The sequence below is a fragment of the Parasteatoda tepidariorum genome, chromosome 3 (assembly GCF_043381705.1).
Source record: "Parasteatoda tepidariorum isolate YZ-2023 chromosome 3, CAS_Ptep_4.0, whole genome shotgun sequence".
NCBI lineage: Eukaryota > Metazoa > Arthropoda > Arachnida > Araneae > Theridiidae > Parasteatoda > Parasteatoda tepidariorum.
The window spans coordinates 50,836,898-50,847,644 of record NC_092206.1 but is presented as its reverse complement, the minus strand read 5'-3'; the positions used below and the strand labels follow the sequence as shown (position 1 = coordinate 50,847,644).

The window sequence follows — 10,747 nt, the reverse complement described above, 5'->3', positions numbered from 1 at the left end:
TTGTTTAATAGCCATTAAAAATTATTTTGTGTCACAGACGTAGTTACGTCCACGGAGGGGATTTTGAAGTTATGTTTATTAAAAAATAAGAATGAATATTAAATACATTTAGCAGAAATGCATATGATTTGTTAGTTAGAACTTTACGAAAAATGATGAAGAAAAATATTAAGAAATATGCTGTATTTCCTAATATTTATTACTAAGGGACTTAAAAAATCACCTTTTTGTGAGAATGACCCACATGAACAAATACGAAAAATATGTTTTGGAGTAACAAGCTGGCTCACGTAAACATGAAGAAATATTTCTTAATTATTCCCAGGGGTCTGTTTAGAAGAAATTTGGGTCCGTTAACGAACCCTTCACGAAATATCTTTCCCTAAAAATGGACCCTTCACAAAATAATTTATCTTTTAATCGGGGCCTTCACAAATTTGTTTATCTTCATTATTGTTTTGTTAATCTAATAAACCCTTCCCGGGAAGAAAAAAAGAAAGATGATTCGAAAAGAACTAAGTTCTCCAAATTTCCCTAGGTTTAAATTCCAAATGTAGAATTCTAAGAAAATATTTCTACTTTTACAAACATCGTGTGCCCATTCTTATTGATATTAAATGATAATTTTGTTTTTTCGTAAGTAAATAATTGATCAACTTATATTTATTCATAAAATTAATTAATGGAATATTATGTAAATAAAAATTAATTTCCGCCAATTTTTTAAACAAAATATTATAAATTTTAAGAATTGTTTAATACGTTACACATTAAAAGTGATACATAACTAAGTTGTGTAATTTAAAATACGTCAATTGAAATTAATAAAAATGTGAGTGATATTGTTTCCATTATTCGTCCGAAATGAATATTCTGCGTTGAGCAGTATAGGCTAAATACCAAATAATTGTATGTTGCATCTCCAATTTAGTAGCAACAATTGTTGAGCATAATGTTGTATCTATTTAAAATTTAAAAACTTCTTGAAAAGATTTTTAGCAATTTTTGCAATAATAGGACCCTATGTGCACAAATTCACAAAAGCAGGACCCTGGTCCTGCTTTTGTCTAAGGTAGAAGGAATGTGACTTAACGCTTATTTTATATTCACAAATTATGAGTAGTTTTTTCACAATTTTACAAAAACCTTTCACAAAATGTCTGTCCAGACATTTTGTGAAGACCATCGATTCCCTTATTTAAACATAATGTAAGCCAATTTCTTTTTTAAGACCATTTTGAATATGGGTGTAAATTAAGGTTTCTCCCAAAGTTCCTTAAAGTAGTTACTAAATTCCAAAGTAGTTAGTAATCACGATATTTTTTAAAAAAGAGTAGTTGTAGATAAACTTCATTTGTAACAAAGTAGTTGTACTAAACTACAAACATAATGTAGCTCTTCTAACCACTGATACCAGGTCTGAAGGAGTTGAAATATTTATTTAAAATACAATAATATTTTTCAAAGAAAATGAAATAAAACAATAAGAAAGACGATTAGCTATTTCAAAAATTGAAATAAATTATTTTTTGAGAAAAATGTAATCTTTATAAAAATGGAAGAACTGAAAGGAAAATAAGTAAACTTAGTAGAAAAATTTTTAAGCTAGGTTTTAGAATTTAAACTTTTGGGGCAATATAAGTAACTTCAGAAAGTGAAATATAGTTTCTAACTTAATATTATATTTTATATATGTAATAGCGAAACTGCTTTTATCGGAGACTTTCTTACGAAAGTTTATTCAGAGTGGAAAAGCTTACGTTATTCTATAACCTGCGAAAGATGTTTTTTTGCACTTTCCGTCTGCTCTGCTATAGCGAAATAAATGTATTTGAGAGTGGTATTGCGAATAACAAAGAAGCGAAATGAGCTATTGAGAACAAAAAGGTGGGACTTATAAAATGTATAAAATAAATTCTTTATCTTTTGCATGAGAATAATTACGGTTAGAAAACCGTAATTGAAACTACAATTAAGCAACAATCAATTTATGTTATGTACCTGGTAGGAGAACCTACCAGCTCAGCAGTGGGCTCTGCAGATTATCACAGCATATGCAGATTATTTTTCATCTCAGATTATTACGAAAAACAGGGAAAAAAAATCGCTGATTCCTTTTTAAAACATATCTAAACTTGTTTTTGATCTAAATTATAAAGCTGAGATGGAAGAATACCCCAAAGAAAAAAAAAGTGAAAAAACTTTTCTTTACTGTTAATTTTTTACAGACTTATACTGTTTTTCATCTTTTTTTTAATATCTATTCATTAAAATTAAGTTCATTTAAATTAAGTTTAGCGGACAAATATTTTATGTATAGTTTTAAAATATCTTTGCAAATTTTGTGACATACCTGTTGGATGAAACTTTCACAATAATAACCTCTGTCTGATTATACGGGGGTCGTAGACAAATTTGGGTTTATGAAGATAGTGTTGAAGATTTACTCAGTAAATTCTGCTCCCTGGGCTTTTAATACAAATAATAGAAAGAGCTTGGCTATGTGATCGGTGTTTCTCTTGTAACTCCACAGAACCGTTTGTGCTAGAGTTCTGAAATTTAGGCAGCTGGTGCAGAGAGCAATTTCTGCCCCCGATCCCTATAATCGTGCAAAAATTTCAATAGGTACGTTTGGAAGAACGTGCATTAAGTAAGCATTGCATTAAGTAAGCATTAAATTAAGCTGCATTCGAGTCAGTTTTATTTGTCCTTTTTTCAATTTTTTTAAAAAAGAGATCATTGGTGTTGTTAGCTGGCTCGTAACTCTATTTAATGAAGAAGGATTACACTGGGAGTTTATTGTAAATTCTTTTATAAGTATTTTTTTTCTCAGGTAATTTCGAGTAGGAAAAAAAAATGCGGATGACGCGAGAAAGCAACGTTAACAAATAGTAATTTGAAAGTTAACTGAAACCAAGCGCTTATTATGTTAATGGTGAAGTTTTTGAAACGTGTTCGAAATCAATAATTGAAATAAGAATAATTATGATGCGAACGATAACGATATTTTCGGTGCTACGCTGTACTGAGTATAATTGAATTCTCCTTTGGAGAGTTAGAATTTAAAGCGTGATTTATTATATAGTAGGGAATTAGCGTGAATTAAATTATAAAAAAATTAAAAAATATAAATATATGTTAAAGAAGGAATTATTAAAAAAAAATTATTGAGTTGGATACTTTTTAGTTTCGAGTTTTGTTGTTGTTTCTAATGCCATTTGCCAATGCCAGAAACAAGCCGGCTTGGTAAAACCAAGCGAATTTAAGGTAGAGGATGCGTTTCTTGTTTCTCTGTGGCACCATCTACAGCCAATAATAGGACTTTAGTCACACATACGTCACAGCCCGTTTAAGGGGCTGACCCATTCATTCATCCACATTTTGTAATTTTGACCTAAATCAGAGAACAATCAATATCCCATTCAGTACCAGGTATTGATTTGTTCTGGGAATATGGTGGAGTTTGTGACCCTATAGATTCAATGCGCACTAGTCACTATTTACTACTCGGCAAGTCTTCGACCGGTGGGGATCGAACTAATAATGTCTTGGACATGGTCCCAATGCCTTACCAACAGGGCTATCCCAAGCACGTTTTATGTTTTACTCGCAGTATTGATTAATATCGATTTATTGATTATTTACTTTTTGGTTACCCAGTACGAAGAGCTGGCATACAGCTAATGTAATTATATGTTACTTTTATAATGTGAAAAATATGACGTACATGTACATAATTATTATTTTTCAAAATTTGAATATTGTCCTCTGGAAAATTACACGAATCGAATCCGAAGTATTTTAAACAACCAATCCGAACAACAAACTTTGTATTTAATAGTTTAAAAACTAAAAAGAATTTTATTGCAAAATTAAAAAAATAAATAAAAGGGTACATGTTTTTCGTGTATTTTATAGATTTTATGTCGAAAAATTGGTTACATTACTTTAAAATCGGGAAATTCGCGTTACAGTATTATGCAGTTTTTTTTCTCCTTCAATGCGAATATATATTTTTACAGTTAAAGCACATTTTAAATGTAAAGTATGACATTAGAAATGATATATTTTAATCATTCATTACCGAAACACTCTAGAAATTAGTACTTTATAAAGTCACAAAATCAATCGCATAGCAAAAGTACTAACTGAATGGAAATTAGAGAGAAAATAAAGTAACAATAATAGTTTGTAAAGCTGCAATATCATTTTGTAAATTACCCATTTAATAAAATTGGTGCCTTTTTCTTTAGTTTTTTACTACTTAAAAGCTGCGTGATCCTTTGTAAAACTTTTCTTTTAAAGTCTAGTCTTTTCTATAAAAGCTTGATATATAAAATAATAATACTTTAATAATTAAAAAGATTTCATGAAAAATGAAACTTTTTAATTTTTGTTCCAATATTTGAAAACTTTAGGAAGATTTTCGAGCTTATAAAATTCTCGCCAAAAGAGTTTAAAAAGAAGGTTTTAATTTGACTAGTGAGCGAATTTGTTTTTATTACTACCATATCCTAATTAGAATTTTGATTTAAATTCATAAAATTGCCCTTAAAAATAGTAAAATAAAAATACCCCAAAAATGGGAAGAAAAAAATGACCTTAATAGAACAAAATTTTCTTAAAAATTTAATAAGAATTTCAATCTGAAACATTATTTCCTTTCTAAATTTACAAACCATTGTATTAAAATGCGTGTATCAAGAGAAATAAAGCTGTAATTTTCATTAAATTGTGAAGTAAAGTTGGAGAGAAATTAATGGATGGGTTAAACAAGACCATAAGAGATATTAATAGCAAAAAATTTTTAAAAAACTATGTCTAAAATATGATTTCAAATCAAAAAATCCAAAAACGTAAAAAGAGTTCCTGTAAGTAAAAATTAACACCCTAAAATGAAAAAAAAAAAAAAAATACTCTTAAAATCCTAGCACACACGCACAAATAAAAAAGAGCTTTTACACTGTGGAAAAAAAATTTATGATGAGAGAAAGAAGTTCAAAGCAAAAAATGCATGTGCTATCAAAATCTAGGCATAAGTCGTTACAAATTTATAAATAAATATTTAACTGCAAAATGTCCATATTCTGTTTGCCAGAAGGAAATGAAAAAAAAATTATATTTTTTTTCACACATTTTATTCGAAATTCTATCTATAACAGATTCAACGATTGAAGGTCATTATTCTGAAAGATTTAATTTACAATAGATTTCACACAAACATTAGAACAGTCACGACTGTCGTGTCATTATTTATTTTTCCACATAAAGAAAGAAAAGGAAAACCTAAAAATTCTAAAAAGTGCTCTGAAAAAAAAAAAAATCAAATGAAATAAATCTTAAAATACTTTAAAAAAAAAAAAAAAAAAAACTTAGTAAGTAAATAAATAAATTCCCTAAAATAAAATTACAAAACACCCTCACAAAATAACAAATAAATAAGTAAAATAAAATAAAAAAATAATAAAAATAAATAATAAATGTATAAATAAAGACTTTATAGTGTAAAAAATTTCATAACAGAAAAAGAATAGTTGCACTGTGCAAAAAAATGTACGTGCCCTCAAAATCAAGGCAAACCATTAAAAAATTTATAAATAAATCTTTTATTGCAAAATGTTCATATTTCTTCTCCGGGAAGGAAAAAAAAAATCATTTTATGCATTTTACTCGAAATTCTATCTAAAACGGAATCAAACGTCTGAAGGTCATTATTCAGGACGATTTCATTTACAATAGACTTAACCCTCGCACAGTCACGACTATCGTGTCATAATTTATTTTTCCACAATGTCGAAAATAAGGAAGATCTTCAAAATTCTTTTCTCAACTCTGACACGAACTGGCGATCTAATTAAACGCCAACGCACTGTTAAAAAGTTGCGACAACCCTATAGGGCGGTAAAGTGAGGCGTTGGGAAGCCAAAATCACACGCGGTATTGACCTGTTCGTGAACTTCTTCAATAGCTGCTTCAAAGTATTGAAATAAATATTCATTTTTTTCCACCCGCCTAAAGTGTTTTCTATTCTAATTTTAGTAAACAATGCACTTGAAAATTTTTTCCATCTTATTTAACTTCGATTGAACTCGACTTAGTTCCAATATTTAGGTTTAAAAGCAGATATATGTGTCTATTTTTTCCTTAAATGAAAATATCACCTTAAACTGCAACTATGAATTTTTAAAATGATTTTATAAAAATTAATGATGCGCATATTTTGGAAACGAGTCAAAAAATTTCAAATAATTTGCTTTTCTTACGATGGAAGAAATTTTTTTAAACTTTTTTAAGACAAAAACTATAGATTTAAAAGCAATAGTTTTCTTTAAATAAAGGTGCTTGTTTAGGCAATGACAGTGATAATATCACATGCCATGCTAATAATATTTATAACTAATTAACAGCATTAATTTATAAAACATTATACAACAATATTTTTTTTGAAAAATAATTCTAACAATAATCAGGGACTAATTGAAAGCAATTAATAATGATTAATCACAGCTGAAAAATATCTTACTAAGTCTTTCTTTAAGATCCTTTTTGATCGGATCCTGGATGGAGGTGGAACTTAAAAGTGCTATTATTCCTCTTTATTTAATTTTAACAAAAAAATAAATAAATAAATAATTAAAGAAAATAAAGAACTGATGTTTATTATATTCTACAATAACTTTCGAAACATTTAAAATAAATTATTCAGAATGAGAAACATTTAGTGGGCGTCATTCTAGAATTTATATGAATTTTTCTAACAAAATAATGACAATATAATTATGTAATTAATATTTCCAGAAAAATAATTAAGTTTCTATACGTTTGCCTACTTTTTAATTTCCGAAAAAGAATTTTTTTTCTTCATGAAAGTGCTTTACAAGTTTGAGAACACAATAAATTCAGTCATTTTTCTATTTATTTCATAATAATTAATTTAGATACATTTTAATGCTAATTTTATTTTTTTTTTTCAATTATAATAATAATAATGTTTTATAATGTGCTTTCAATGATTTTATATTGACAAGTTTATTTTAATTTCGATCTAAGTTTTTTCTTAATACCCATACAATTTATTTCTTTGTATAATGTAAATTCTATCATTTATAATAAATCCTGTCCATTGATATTTATATTAATTTCTTAATTCTATTTACATTTTCTTTCAGTACATACATGGATTTAGTTAGATATTACAGCAGTTTCTGAAGTGACAAAAACAGCACAGAAAGATTTTATTAAAAGTTTCGGAATCTCTAAGCTATTCTCTCTATTTATTTATATGTACGAACTCCAATGTTTTGGGTTGAATTTGGCGAGTTCCACATTCAACCGCGCCAAAGCAATTCTTTTCCTTTTCCTAACCTCCACGATCGCCACAGAGCAAGCTACCAGTTCACACTAAGCGAACTTCTATATCGTCGTATGCTTGTTTGTGTTGAACGTGTGCAAGTGTTATCTTAACCGTTCCAAAAAATAAACCAAGTTAACATTCTGGATTAAAACAAAACATCATGCGACATGAGGTGGTTGACAGTGAGAAAATGCTTGTGAGTATTTTCATTTTTAACTTTCTCTTCTGAAGTTTTTGTTTACATTTTGTGAGGGAAAGCCCGCCGCTTGCAGACGTGAGTGGATGTTTTAAATCTGTTTTGGGGAGAATCTGTTCTGCTATTGACAGAATCCTGTTTTATCCGACCAGCTGATAAAAATCTGGCTTTCTCTTGGCTGTTTTGTTTGCTATGCTAGCGGATTTTGAAGCAGACTGGATGGATACACTTTGAAATAGCTTACTTTTTCAAATATTTTAAATAAATTTCTGATTTGTTTCTAAAAGTTAGCATCAAACTATATTCCTAATGCAAATATTTAAAAATACAATCGCTCTTAAATATAGATATTTGTCGGAGATATAAAATTTTAGTAACTAACATGAACTTCTCTTTTTAGTAATATTTCTGACAGTTAACCGCTCCTAACTAATATCAAATTGTTTTGTGCTACAGTATTTATTTTCTCTTTGTTATTTATATTATCGGAGGGGGGGGGGAACATTGTCAGAACAATTTTCTGAATATATATTGGATTAATTTAACTTATTTCTAAATTACATAATTATCAACTAAATACTAAAATATGAAATTATGATTTTTTTGAAATTATAATGCTGCTCGTCTCCTTATTATTTTCTAAAAATTACTATGTGTATAAACACGCTAATAAAATTGCACAATTTTTTTTAATGTTAGCGGGAAAAACAATTGTTTGAAAAATATAAAATTTTTAAACATTTTGTAATTATGAAATTAGTTTTTTTAATTGAAGTTAAATTCTAAGAATATAGTATCGTTTACTTTGTCCGAAATAGAAGTAAAATAATTTGTATTTTAATCAAATTTTTAATAATGGAAAAAAAAGGTATTTTGTTCATTTATTTTCAATATACATGATGTTGAATTATTTCTTATTCAAAAAATTAATTATTCACTCTATAATCAAAACATAATTTATTCCATTCTCAGATTTCGTATTTTCTGTCTAATTAAATCATTTTTGTAATTAATTTGCATCATCGCCTCCATTATTTTCATGAATATTTAAAAAAATTAATCAATTTAAAATAGTAATTTTACCTATTATTATACTAAGATTGAGACTATTACTTTAACTAGTGAAAGAGAACATGGAACAAAACATAACATAAGTTTTCTAGGGATTTGAATCTGCTGGGTCATTAATAGAACAAGTATAGAACAAAAGAACTACACTTCGTCTGCTCTAAGGCCTGCTGTCATACAATATTTATGTTGCCATTAGCCATTCAATTTCTGATTACCTTTTTAGTTAAAAGTGCTGTGAATTAGGCATAAAGAGTTTTAATTTGTATTATGGAAATAATAATATTTTTAAGTTGTAATGAATTATATAAAATAATATTTTGAAAACTATTAAAAAAATACATTTATCATTTAGCTGCAAATGGCTAGAAGGTTCTCTGCTGTAGACGTGCTGCCCTATACTGGACAAATTTGAATATTTGATAGGTGTTTCTAATCTTGCATGCACCATTAAAAATCTTAAAAATGTGAAATATAAAGTAAAGTAACGATGTCTTCAAAACTAAGATGCTGGTGCAGAAAGGGTTAAGGATTATTTTGTATTCTAAAACCTTTAATTATTTTTTTAATGATTCTTATCATTTTGTATCTCCTCTGTTACTGATATAAATAAATTTAAAACATATAACAGCTTAAAATTGCAATTTCTCCTATTATTATACTGAGATCGAAATAACTAATTTAATTAAGAACATTTAGTTGATTAAGAATATTATGTAAGATTAAGGATATTTAGTACTTCAAAACCCTTAAAACTCAATTTTTTTAAAAATCTATAATTTATTTGCGACTTTATTGAGAAATCAGGTTTTATTTTGGTTTTGAATTATAGGTGTGATTGAGAGTTATTGAGGTTAGACGATTATTTTGATCAAATATTATTACTTTATTTGGATAAATATAACCGAGGATTAAAATAAAAAGATTAAAAATTTTAATTTCTCCTGTTATACTGAGATCGAAATAATTTGTTTGATTAATGGAATTAAGAATTATTTAGTACTTCAAAACCCTTATTTTTTTTTGTTTTTTTATAAGCTTTTTTGAGAAATTATGTTTTATTTTACGTTTTTATTAGAAGATGTTACGACAGTTATCCAGTCTATTAGCTTGATTAAATGTTATTACTTTAATAAAGCAATATATCCGAAAACTAAAGGAAAATAATAACGTTTTAACGTTATAAATAATTTAAAGAAAATCTTTCAATACTAATAACAATTATTTCTTATTATTAAATTTCTTTATTTTGATTTATTTTTAATTTTGTTTGTTTCAATTTGTTTGCTTAAATGAATTAAATGAGTAATTAATACAGTGAAACTAACTTTTATCGTAAAGAGACATACTGTCAATCCAAATGATTTTATACTTTCAACTTACGAATTTTCTAAAAGTTAAAACAATGTTAGTTTTTTATTTTGAATTTGCATTATTTCTTGTGAAAAAGAAAATTTTCATGCAATTAGAAAATACTATAATAATTTCTTAGAATCAATGAGATTATAGTAGTCGAAAATAAAAAATTATCCTTTTAACTCTTAAAATTTAGTGCAACTCGTTTATTTTGTTAGATACATTAATTTTTCTTTAAAAATCACCTGTGTCCCGCAGTGGACTGATCGTTAAGACACGGTTCCCAGCAGATCACCGAAGTCAAGCATCACTGGCTGCGGTCAGTGTGCGGGTGGGTGACCACTTGGACCAGTCTGCGTAGGGACCGAGGGTGTGCGGTATTGGTCCTCGTTAAACTGTGCTACCGTAAAGTGCTCGACTTCGCTCGCAGGTCGTCGGGCTACCGAAGCGGGGGTGCCATCCCCTCCGCAGAGGATCAAAATTGTGATGGCATGTCTTCGGATCATCCTCCGGGATGTTTCCCAGACCGTCGCCAATAGCCCATTGTGCAGCTCTAGTGCGACGTAAATTAACAACAACCAACTAAAAATCACCTGTATGTTTTTGATATTTTTTTTTTTTGTATTCTTACCCCTATAAAAATATTTTTTTTTCATCCAATAATAGCGTATTTTTTGGTTTCTTAGTTACATTACATATTAAATCAATTTAGTTATAATTTGTAGGTAGATGTTTTGAATGAAAAAAATAACTAATTAACTCAAGCAGAAGTT

At 27.8% G+C, this 10,747-nt stretch overlaps 1 protein-coding gene across 1 annotated transcript in view; it reads left to right on the top strand.

Moving 5' to 3' along the window:
- The first annotated feature begins 7,336 nt into the window (after positions 1-7,336).
- Positions 7,337-10,747, top strand: part of LOC107440268 (uncharacterized) — a 145,357-nt gene continuing 141,946 nt past the window's right edge. The window contains exon 1 of the mRNA XM_016053147.3: positions 7,337-7,550. The gene's annotated coding sequence lies outside the window, so the exon portion shown is untranslated. The remainder of the gene's footprint in view (positions 7,551-10,747) is intronic.